The sequence below is a fragment of the Apium graveolens genome, chromosome 2 (genome assembly GCF_009905375.1).
Source record: "Apium graveolens cultivar Ventura chromosome 2, ASM990537v1, whole genome shotgun sequence".
In the NCBI taxonomy this organism is placed as follows: Eukaryota; Viridiplantae; Streptophyta; class Magnoliopsida; order Apiales; family Apiaceae; genus Apium; species Apium graveolens.
In genome coordinates this window covers 289,431,895-289,441,182 of record NC_133648.1, presented here as the reverse complement: position 1 = coordinate 289,441,182, position 9,288 = coordinate 289,431,895, and positions in this window count along the sequence as shown.

The following is a 9,288-nucleotide window of genomic DNA, read 5'->3' as shown; positions in this document are numbered from 1 at the left end:
GTAACCATTTCTCACTGTGCAAGTATGTAATTTCTATTTAGTGATCTCATATTGTGTTTCACTCCACTCTACACTCAAATATTTGTCACTCCGTCTCACAGTGTGTCACTCACTCACAGCTCCAAGCTTCCAAGTGTACCTGTGAGAAAATCCTTTTCATAAAAAAGTTGCCTTCCACCTTCAAGGATGGAAACTCTCAGTCAAGAGATTCAGAAATGTTCCTTCTGAGAGGGGAAATTAGGATTCTTTTAAGTGGCAGAATACCTGATATCCCTCAACTTCCATGAAGAATTATACCTCATAAATTCGTTAGATGATATCTGAGTCCTCATTTACAAGTTTCTATTTTGACTAAGTCAAAATCATATACAGATTTGAATTCTGGGAAGATAACCAATGATCAACGATATGCCATTAGGGATCAAAGATTTCTTCTAAAGTCTGTGAGGACTTATCAAAGTAACCAACCAGGATCATATGTTCTCATTCAAGATCAGAGATAAAGAGCAGAACATGATCCAGTATATAACCATTGCCATTAACTTTGATATGGTTTGATAACGATTGCTGCATCAATACCTTCCTTGTGTTTGTGAATCTCACATGTGCATTGGAATTATTTTAATCAAGGGGTAGTGACTCTTATACGGATGCCCTGGCTGACAGGAAAATTTTCAATAGATAACCTTATGTTGGGAGAATACACCTAGTAACTATTTATATGCCTTTTGCAGCTCTATATCCTTCTAAGAGAATACAAATGGGCTTACAGATGTCTCAGGTTATAGATACTCCACTTCTTTGTGAGAGACAGAGCTGTAGGGTTGTCCTTTCCTTCCTTATGTGGTGCTTCTTGGCACTATCTCCCTCATTCTCAACACAAATCCAATACCAAGTGGTAATTTTGTTTGATTACTGAGTTGATATCTCAAGAAAATTAAGTGAATCAGAACAATATATGGGTAATATATCATAGTAAGGTAATGGAATATTGTTTGAGAAGTGTTTGGTTTTAATGACTTGGGCTAGAACCTATGAGGTTTGATAGGCTCTTAGTCAGTTCCTAAAACCATTGAGGGTGTTGAAGATCACAAACATCCGAAGTACAATATCAGAGAATTTCATGATCAAGAACAGAGTGATTTCAGAACCATAGATCTATTACCTTTGCTTACCACACCATGGATTCATGAAAGATGTCTCAGATGATCATGCTTTCTGATTCTTTTGACAATGCTACTCAATCAAATCTCATTAGCTCAAAACAGTTCAAAGTTAGTCCAGTATAGATCAATACTATAGAGGAAAGAGAGTGAACATTGCTCCAAACTGATAAGACTTGCATAAGGTAATTAGAGTGTAAGAAATATATCAAGGTTTAAATATCCAGAACAGAGTATAAGCATAACCAGATCATCAGAGTTACATATAGGATCAACACATAGGTCATAAAATCAAATAATTATACCAAGAGTATATCCAACAAGTATGCACCAAATGATTAGTCAACACACGACTGAACCAATTAAAACTACTCCTGACATAATCATATCATAATTATCACTAGTCATGCTGCATATTTATTCTAGCACAAAACAGACAGAGTTATTCTAGCATAAACAGAGAATCAGAGTGACCAAGGAATTTGTTGTTAGAGTTACCTAGGGTCTGAAGCTCAAAAATCATGCATAATTACTCAAAAACATGATACAATCATATAAAATATAAACAGAGTACTCAAGCTAGTTGCACAAAATCTTAAGCAGGATCTAGACCTATAAATCAGAGTTATGATAATATCACAAATGAGATGACATGGTCTTAGATCAGAGTGCAAACAATATTGAGATGTGTGTGTGCTAAAATAAATATCAATATCATGAGTATTTGCATTAGAGTGAAGACATAGCATGTAAACATTCAAACAACTCATATATTGCATTAAAACTCTAACTTACTTACCACTAGCATATAACATGTAATGCATGGTAATCAGTTAGCTTCAAAAAAAGTTTGCAAATATGGATATATATAATGAAAATAGATATGTAAACTTACTTTCCCCTCAAAGCATCATCATTGGGGTAGTAAAGTTTACCCGCACCAAATTATATTTGTTGATTTCCAATTAATTGGACAAATTTAACATGCCAAGTTCACTAACCAACTTATTGAAGGTAACTTCATCAAGTGGCTTCATGAAAATGTCTGCAATTTGGTTAGCTGTGGGAACATAATGAAGTTCCACAATACCATTCGTTATATGCTCTCGAATGAAATGATACCTTATATTAATATGTTTGGTCCTTGAATGCTGAACATGATTGTTTGAAATTATTATGGCACTTGTGTTGTCACAGTAGATAAGAATATTCTTCAAATCAAGTCCGTAGTCACGGAGTTGGTTTCTCATCCAAAGAATTTGAGAACAACAGCTTCTAGCAGCAATGTATTCAGCTTCAGCCGTAGATGTAGAAACTAAATAAAGCTTCTTACTAAACCAAGAAACCAATCTTCTTCCAAGAAACTGAAAGCTTCCTGAAGTACTCTTCCGATCAATATTATAACCAGCGTAATCAGAATCTGTATAGCCAATGAGATCAAAGCTCGTATCTTTAGGATACCAGATACCTAGATTAGGTGTACCCTTCAGATATCTGAAAATTCTTTTGACGGCTATCAGATGAGATTCCTTCGGATCATCTTAGAACCGTGCACACAAGCATATAGCAAACATAATATCTAAATGACTTGCAGTCAGGTAGAGTAATGATCCAATCATGCCTCGATAATAAATGATGTCCACCTTTTTACCAGACTTGTCTTGATCAAGTTTTGTGGCAGTTGCCATCGGAGTCTTAGCAGGTGTTGAATCTTCCAACTAATATTTCTTCTAAAGATCTTCGATGTACTTTGTTTGAAAAATGAAGATACCATCTGGCTTCTGACTCACTTGAAGTCCAAGAAAGAACTTCAACTCGCCCATCATACTCATCTCATATCTACTCTAAATAAGCTTAGCAAACCTTGCACAAAGTGCATAATTCATAGACCCAAATATAATGTCGTAAACATAGACTTGCACAAGTATGATATCATTTTATGAATCTTATGAAACAGAGTCTTATCTATGACACCTCTAGTAAAACCATTTTCAAGTAGAAATTTTGAGAGAGTGTCATACCATGTTCTTGGCGCTTGCTTTAGACCATAAAAAGCCTTGAAGAGAAAATAGACAAAATCTTCAAACTCAGGATCTATGAAACCAAGGGGTTGTTCCACATAGACCTCTTCTTCAAGCTCACCATTCAGGAAAGCACTTTTCACATCCATCTGATATACCTTAAAATTTGAGTATGCTGAAAATGTTAAAAACATCCTGATGGCTTCAAGTCTAGCAACTGGTGCAAAGGTTTTATCGCAGTCAATCCCTTCTTCTTGAGAATATACCTTAGCAACCAGCCTCGCTTTGTTCCTTGTTACTACTCCATCTTCATCAAGCCTGTTTTTGAAAACCCATTTTGTGCCAATCACTAATTTATCTTTAGGTCTGGGTAAAAGCTTCCACACTTTCTGGTGTTCAAACTGATTGATTTCCTCTTGCATAGAAATCATCCAATCAGGATCCCCGAGAGCTTCATCTACTTTCTTTGGCTCCATTTGAGATAGAAACCTAGAATAGAAACATTCATTTTATGTAGCTCTTCTAGTCTTAACTCCACTGTCTGGATTATTAAGTATCAAGTTCTGAGGGTGGTCTTTACTCCATACGCTATGTGTTGGTAGACTAGCCCTTGATGACTCAGTATTTCCAGAATTATGTTGTGTCTGACTACCGGATCCTTGTTCTTCTCCCTGTTCTGCTCCCCCTGAGTTGTTGCCAGCTTGATCTCCAGAATCTGAGGCTTGAGGACTAGTCCCTGAGATAGTGTGACTATCATTACTTATCTCATGACCATTATCTTCAGAGTGTGCATCAAAATTATGATCAACAGGATCATTTCCATCGTCATTGTTGTCTGGAACAACTTTAGGTTCAACTTCTCCATTAGAAAGATCTTCAACATCAAGATTATCATTATCATCTTTCTTCTGAATACTTGGGAGCTTGGCGTCATCAAATGTTACATTAATGCTTTCCACAACCATTTGATCACTAATCACATACACCCTGTAAGCCTTTGACTCCAGAGAATAGCCCAGAAAGATACCTTCTTCAGAATTAGCATCAAACTTGATGTTCATCGTCCTTAAGCACAAAGCACTTTCCTCCAAACACGTGAAAGTATTTCACTGATGGTTTCTTGTTGGCCATTAACTCATAGGGGTCTTCTCGTAATCTTGTTGATCAGGGTTTTGTTTTGAGTATAGCATGCAGTGTTAACTGCTTCAGCCCAAAAGTAGGTAGGAAGATTGACTTCATTAAGCATAGTCCTTAACAGGTGTTGAATCTTCCAACTAATATTTCTTCTAAAGATCTTCGATGTACTTTGTTTGAAAAATGAAGATACCATCTGGCTTCTGACTCACTTGAAGTCCAAGAAAGAACTTCAACTCGCCCATCATACTCATCTCATACCTACTCTAAATAAGCTTAGCAAACCTTGCACAAAGTGCATAATTCATAGACCCAAATATAATGTCGTAAACATAGACTTGCACAAGTATGATATCATTTTATTAATCATATGAAACAAAGTCTTATGTATGACACCTCTAGTAAAACCATTTTCAAGTAGAAATTTTGAGAGGGTGTCATACCATGTTCTTGGCGCTTGCTTTAGACCATAAAGAGCCTTGAAGAGAAAATAGACAAAATCTTCAAACTCAGGATCTATGAAACCAAGGGGTTGTTCCACATAGACCTCTTCTTCAAGCTCACCATTCAGGAAAGCACTTCTCACATCCATCTGATATACCTTAAAATTTGAGTATGCTGAAAATGTTAAAAACATCCTGATGGCTTTAAGTCTAGCAACTGGTGCAAAGGTTTTATCGTAGTCAATCCCTTCTTCTTGAGAATATCCCTTAGCAACCAGCCTCGCTTTATTCCTTGTTACTACTCCATCTTCATCAAGCCTGTTTTTGAAAACCCATTTTGTGGCAATCACTAATTTATCTTTAGGTCTGGGTAAAAGCTTCCACACTTTCTGGTGTTCAAACTGATTGAGTTCCTCTTGCATAGAAATCATCCAACCAGGATCCCCGAGAGCTTCATTTACTTTCTTTGGCTCCATTTGAGATAGAAACCTAGAATAGAAACATTCATTTTCTGTAGCTCTTCTAGTCTTAACTCCACTATCTGGATTATTAAGTATCAAGTTCTGAGGGTGGTCTTTACTCCATACGCTATGTGTTGGTAGACTAGCCCTTGATGACTCAGTATTTCCAGAATTATGTTGTGTCTGACTACCGGATCCTTGTTCTTCTCCTTGTTCTGCTCCCCCTGAGTTGTTGCTAGCTTGATCTCCAGAATCTGAGGCTTGAGGACTAGTCCCTGAGATAGTGTGACTATCATTACTTATCTCATGACCATTATCTTCAGAGTGTGCATCAGAATTATGATCAACAGGATCATTTCCATCGTTATTGTTGTCTGGAACAACTTTAGGTTCAGCTTCTCCATTAGAAAGATCTTCAACATCAAGATTATCATTATCATCTTTCTTCTGAATACTTGGGAGCTTGGCGTCATCAAATGTTACATTAATGCTTTCCACAACCATTTGATCACTAATCATATACACCCTGTAAGCCTTTGACTCCAGAGAATAGCCCAAAAAGATACCTTCTTCAGAATTAGCATCAAACTTGATGTTCATCGTCCTTAAGCACAAAGCACTTTCCTCCAAACACGTGAAAGTATTTCACTGATGGTTTCTTGTTGGCCATTAACTCATAGGGGTCTTCTCGTACATCTTGTTGATCAGGGTTTTGTTTTGAGTATAGCATGCAGTGTTAACTGCTTCAGCCCAAAAGTAGGTAGGAAGATTGACTTCATTAAGCATAGTCCTTGCAGCTTCAACCAATGTTCGATTCTTCCTCTCAACCACTCCATTTTGTTGTAGAGTCCTTGGTGCTGAAAACTGTCTTGAGATGCCCTTCTCGTTACAGAAATCATTCAGCTTTGCATTTCTGAATCTATTCCATTATCTGATCTGATTGTTCGCACATGCACTCCAGCTTCTTACTCAATCTTGTTGATGTTATCAATAATAATATCAGGTGCTTCATCCTTTAATTGTAAGAATAACACCCACGTGTATCTGGAATAGTCATCAACAATCACTAAGCCGTATTTCTTTCTTGACATAGACATGATGTTGACAGGGCCAAACAAATCTATGTGAAGGAGTTTTAGTGGTTCAGTGATGTCAGTCATTATCTTCTTCTTGTGTGATGCCCTTTTTGACTTTCCCTTCTCACATGCTTCACAAAGTCCATCAGGCCTGAACTCCATATCGGACAATCCTCTCACAAATTTTCTCTTAACCAAAGAATTCATGATCTTGAAGTTCAAGTGGAGAGCTTCTTATGCCATAACCAACTTTCATCTGGAGAAGCTTTACTATAGAAGCACATTACTTGACCAACTACAGAATTCCAGTCAGCTACGAACAAATTACCCTTTCTAACTCCATTAAAAGTTAGATTCTCATTCTTTTGACTAGAGATCAAACACTTCTCCTTCTTGAACAACACTTCGCATCCTTTATCACAGAACTGACTGATACTGAGGAGATTATGCATAAGAACTTCAACAACAGAGATTTCTTCAATGATAATATTGCCAATTTCCAAACAGCCATATCCCATAGTATAACCTTTGATGTCATCTCCAGAAGTAACCACTGGGCCAGCTTTCTCAACCATCTTTGATAGCAGGGCTCTATCTCCAGTCATATGCCTTGAACATCCACTATCCAGAATTCACATGACCTTTTTTTGCTTAATGCCCTGAAAAAAATATGATTAAGTTTTCTTTGGTACCCAAACTAAGTTGGTCCAGAAGACTTAGAAGCATTTGAATATATAACATTTCTCATAACAGAATTGACAGGCTTAACATTTTTTGCTTTATCATTGATTGTTTCCTTATCACTTTTAGAAGCCAACATACTTGCTCTTGGGCTTGGTGAGAGGTGCCACTTTCCTGGCTTTAGGAGGGCTTACAGTCTTTGATCTACTAGTACTCTTACTAACATGCTTATCATGATTATGAGATGTGTTCTGTGAGTGTGTGGAATCAAGATAAGTGTTCATAAAAGATACTACACATGGCATGCAAACAGATTCATCATACTTAGAAACTTTAGGCATGTTATGCACATAAGCATTCTTAACATTGTCTACTTTAACCTTTCTACAAGCATGAGTAAGGTGACCAGAAGAATCACAGTTATTGCATAACTTCCTAGGGCCATAAGTTCCTATCCTGCCATTTCTACTTGTATTCTTCTTAGTCTTGGAAGTAAAACCTAGTCCGGGAAAAGATAAGTCAGAGTCACTAGCAACAAACATATGTTTCTTTGCCTTTTATCTCCTTGAGAGCTCGAGATCCTCAACAAGCATCTCATGATGAATATAAAGATTATCTTCATCAAAGGGCTCAACAGTAGCTTTCTTAAACAAAGGCTTCTTAGCTTCCTTTAGAATATGAGGTGTACCAGGGGGATTAATAACTTTCTCTACAGGGTCATTTTCAACTACTTGTTTCTTAGAAGTTTTTCTAATTTTGTCGTAGTCTAGACCTATCCCAACCTTTCCACCTACTACTTAATCAGCTATGAGCTTCTTAGCAAGATTTGCAGAATCATTAAAGCATGCAATTTGTTTTCTAACTCTGTATTTTTGTTCTTAAGCTCTTCCTCTGTCTCAAGGTGCTTAGTAATCTTAAGCTCTAAATATCTATTGGTTTGATTAAGATTCTCAACACTGACCCTATCTAAAACTAACTTATCATTTTCATCTTTAACTTTCTTTAGTTCTACTTTAAGGTCTTTGACATCAAGCAGAGTACATCTTAGTATAGTAATAACATTTCTATACACTTCTTTTACGATATCATGTTGTTCAATACATTCTTTTGTATTGCATCGTGCCTTAAGATAGTGATTAGAAACAACATTTCCATACACTAGGACAGTCTGCCTGAATACGACAGAGTGTTCATTCTCACACAAGTTATCTGGAGGTAAAGCACGAATAGATGGAAATGTTACCTGAGAATAAGATTCTTCTATCGATGCTAGATTTCCATATTGTTCTTCTTCATCGTCAGTGTCATCCCAGTTCTTCCCTTCAGCAATATAAGATTTCACCGGATACTTCCTTGAGCTAACTGAGTCCTTCTTATGATAAGCTTTCCGTTTATCCCTTGCTTGTTGGGAGTTCCTACATTCAGTGGCAAAGTGCCCAACCTCATCACAATTGTCGCATCTGAACTTGCTTCTGTCTACCATCCCTGTCTTGTAACCTGATCCAGAAGATGAACTTGACCTTTGACCATGGTTGCTGCTTCCAGAACCCCTAAAGCCTTGCTTCCTTCTAAACTTGATGTTACTGAACATCCCTGGTAGGTTGGCCATAGTAGGATCTACCATGATTTGCAGCTCTTTAGTGGTGTAGTAGTCACTTGGATTATCAGAGAGGTTTCCATCATCCATTTCAGCTTCAAAGAGCGTTTCAGATTTAGACTTAGGATTTTCACCAGTAATGTCAAGCTCTTTGATTCCACTTGCTACAAGAGAAGTTATTTTGAGTAGTTTAGCATTCTTGCTATCAACTGTACCACCACCATAAATGATCTTCCTTTATTCCTGCTCCATTTCATGAGTCTTCAGTTTTCCATACAACTTCTCAAGTGTCATGGTTTCAAAGTCAACACGCTCACGAACAGATGAAGCCTTATTCTCCAGTAGTGAGGTAAGACTAGCATAAACTTCCTATTGACTTCTCTCTGAGGACAAGTCTTACCATGAATACTTAATTCATTTAACAGCTTGTTCAGTGTTTCAAAGACCTGAGTGATACTTTCTCCAGAAAAGGACTTAAAAGCCTCATATTATGAAGTCAAGATATCCAATCGATTCTTCCTGACATCTTCAGTTCCTTCCATAAGCAATTGTATGGTCTCCCACATGTGCTTGGCACTTTCACAGACCATAATTTGGTGACTCATATCATCATTCATCGAATCCAGCAAAATAAGCTACAGGCCTTCATCCAGAGCTATCAGTTCTTTTTCACGAGCACTCCATTCTGCTTCAGGACATGACATTCTCATGT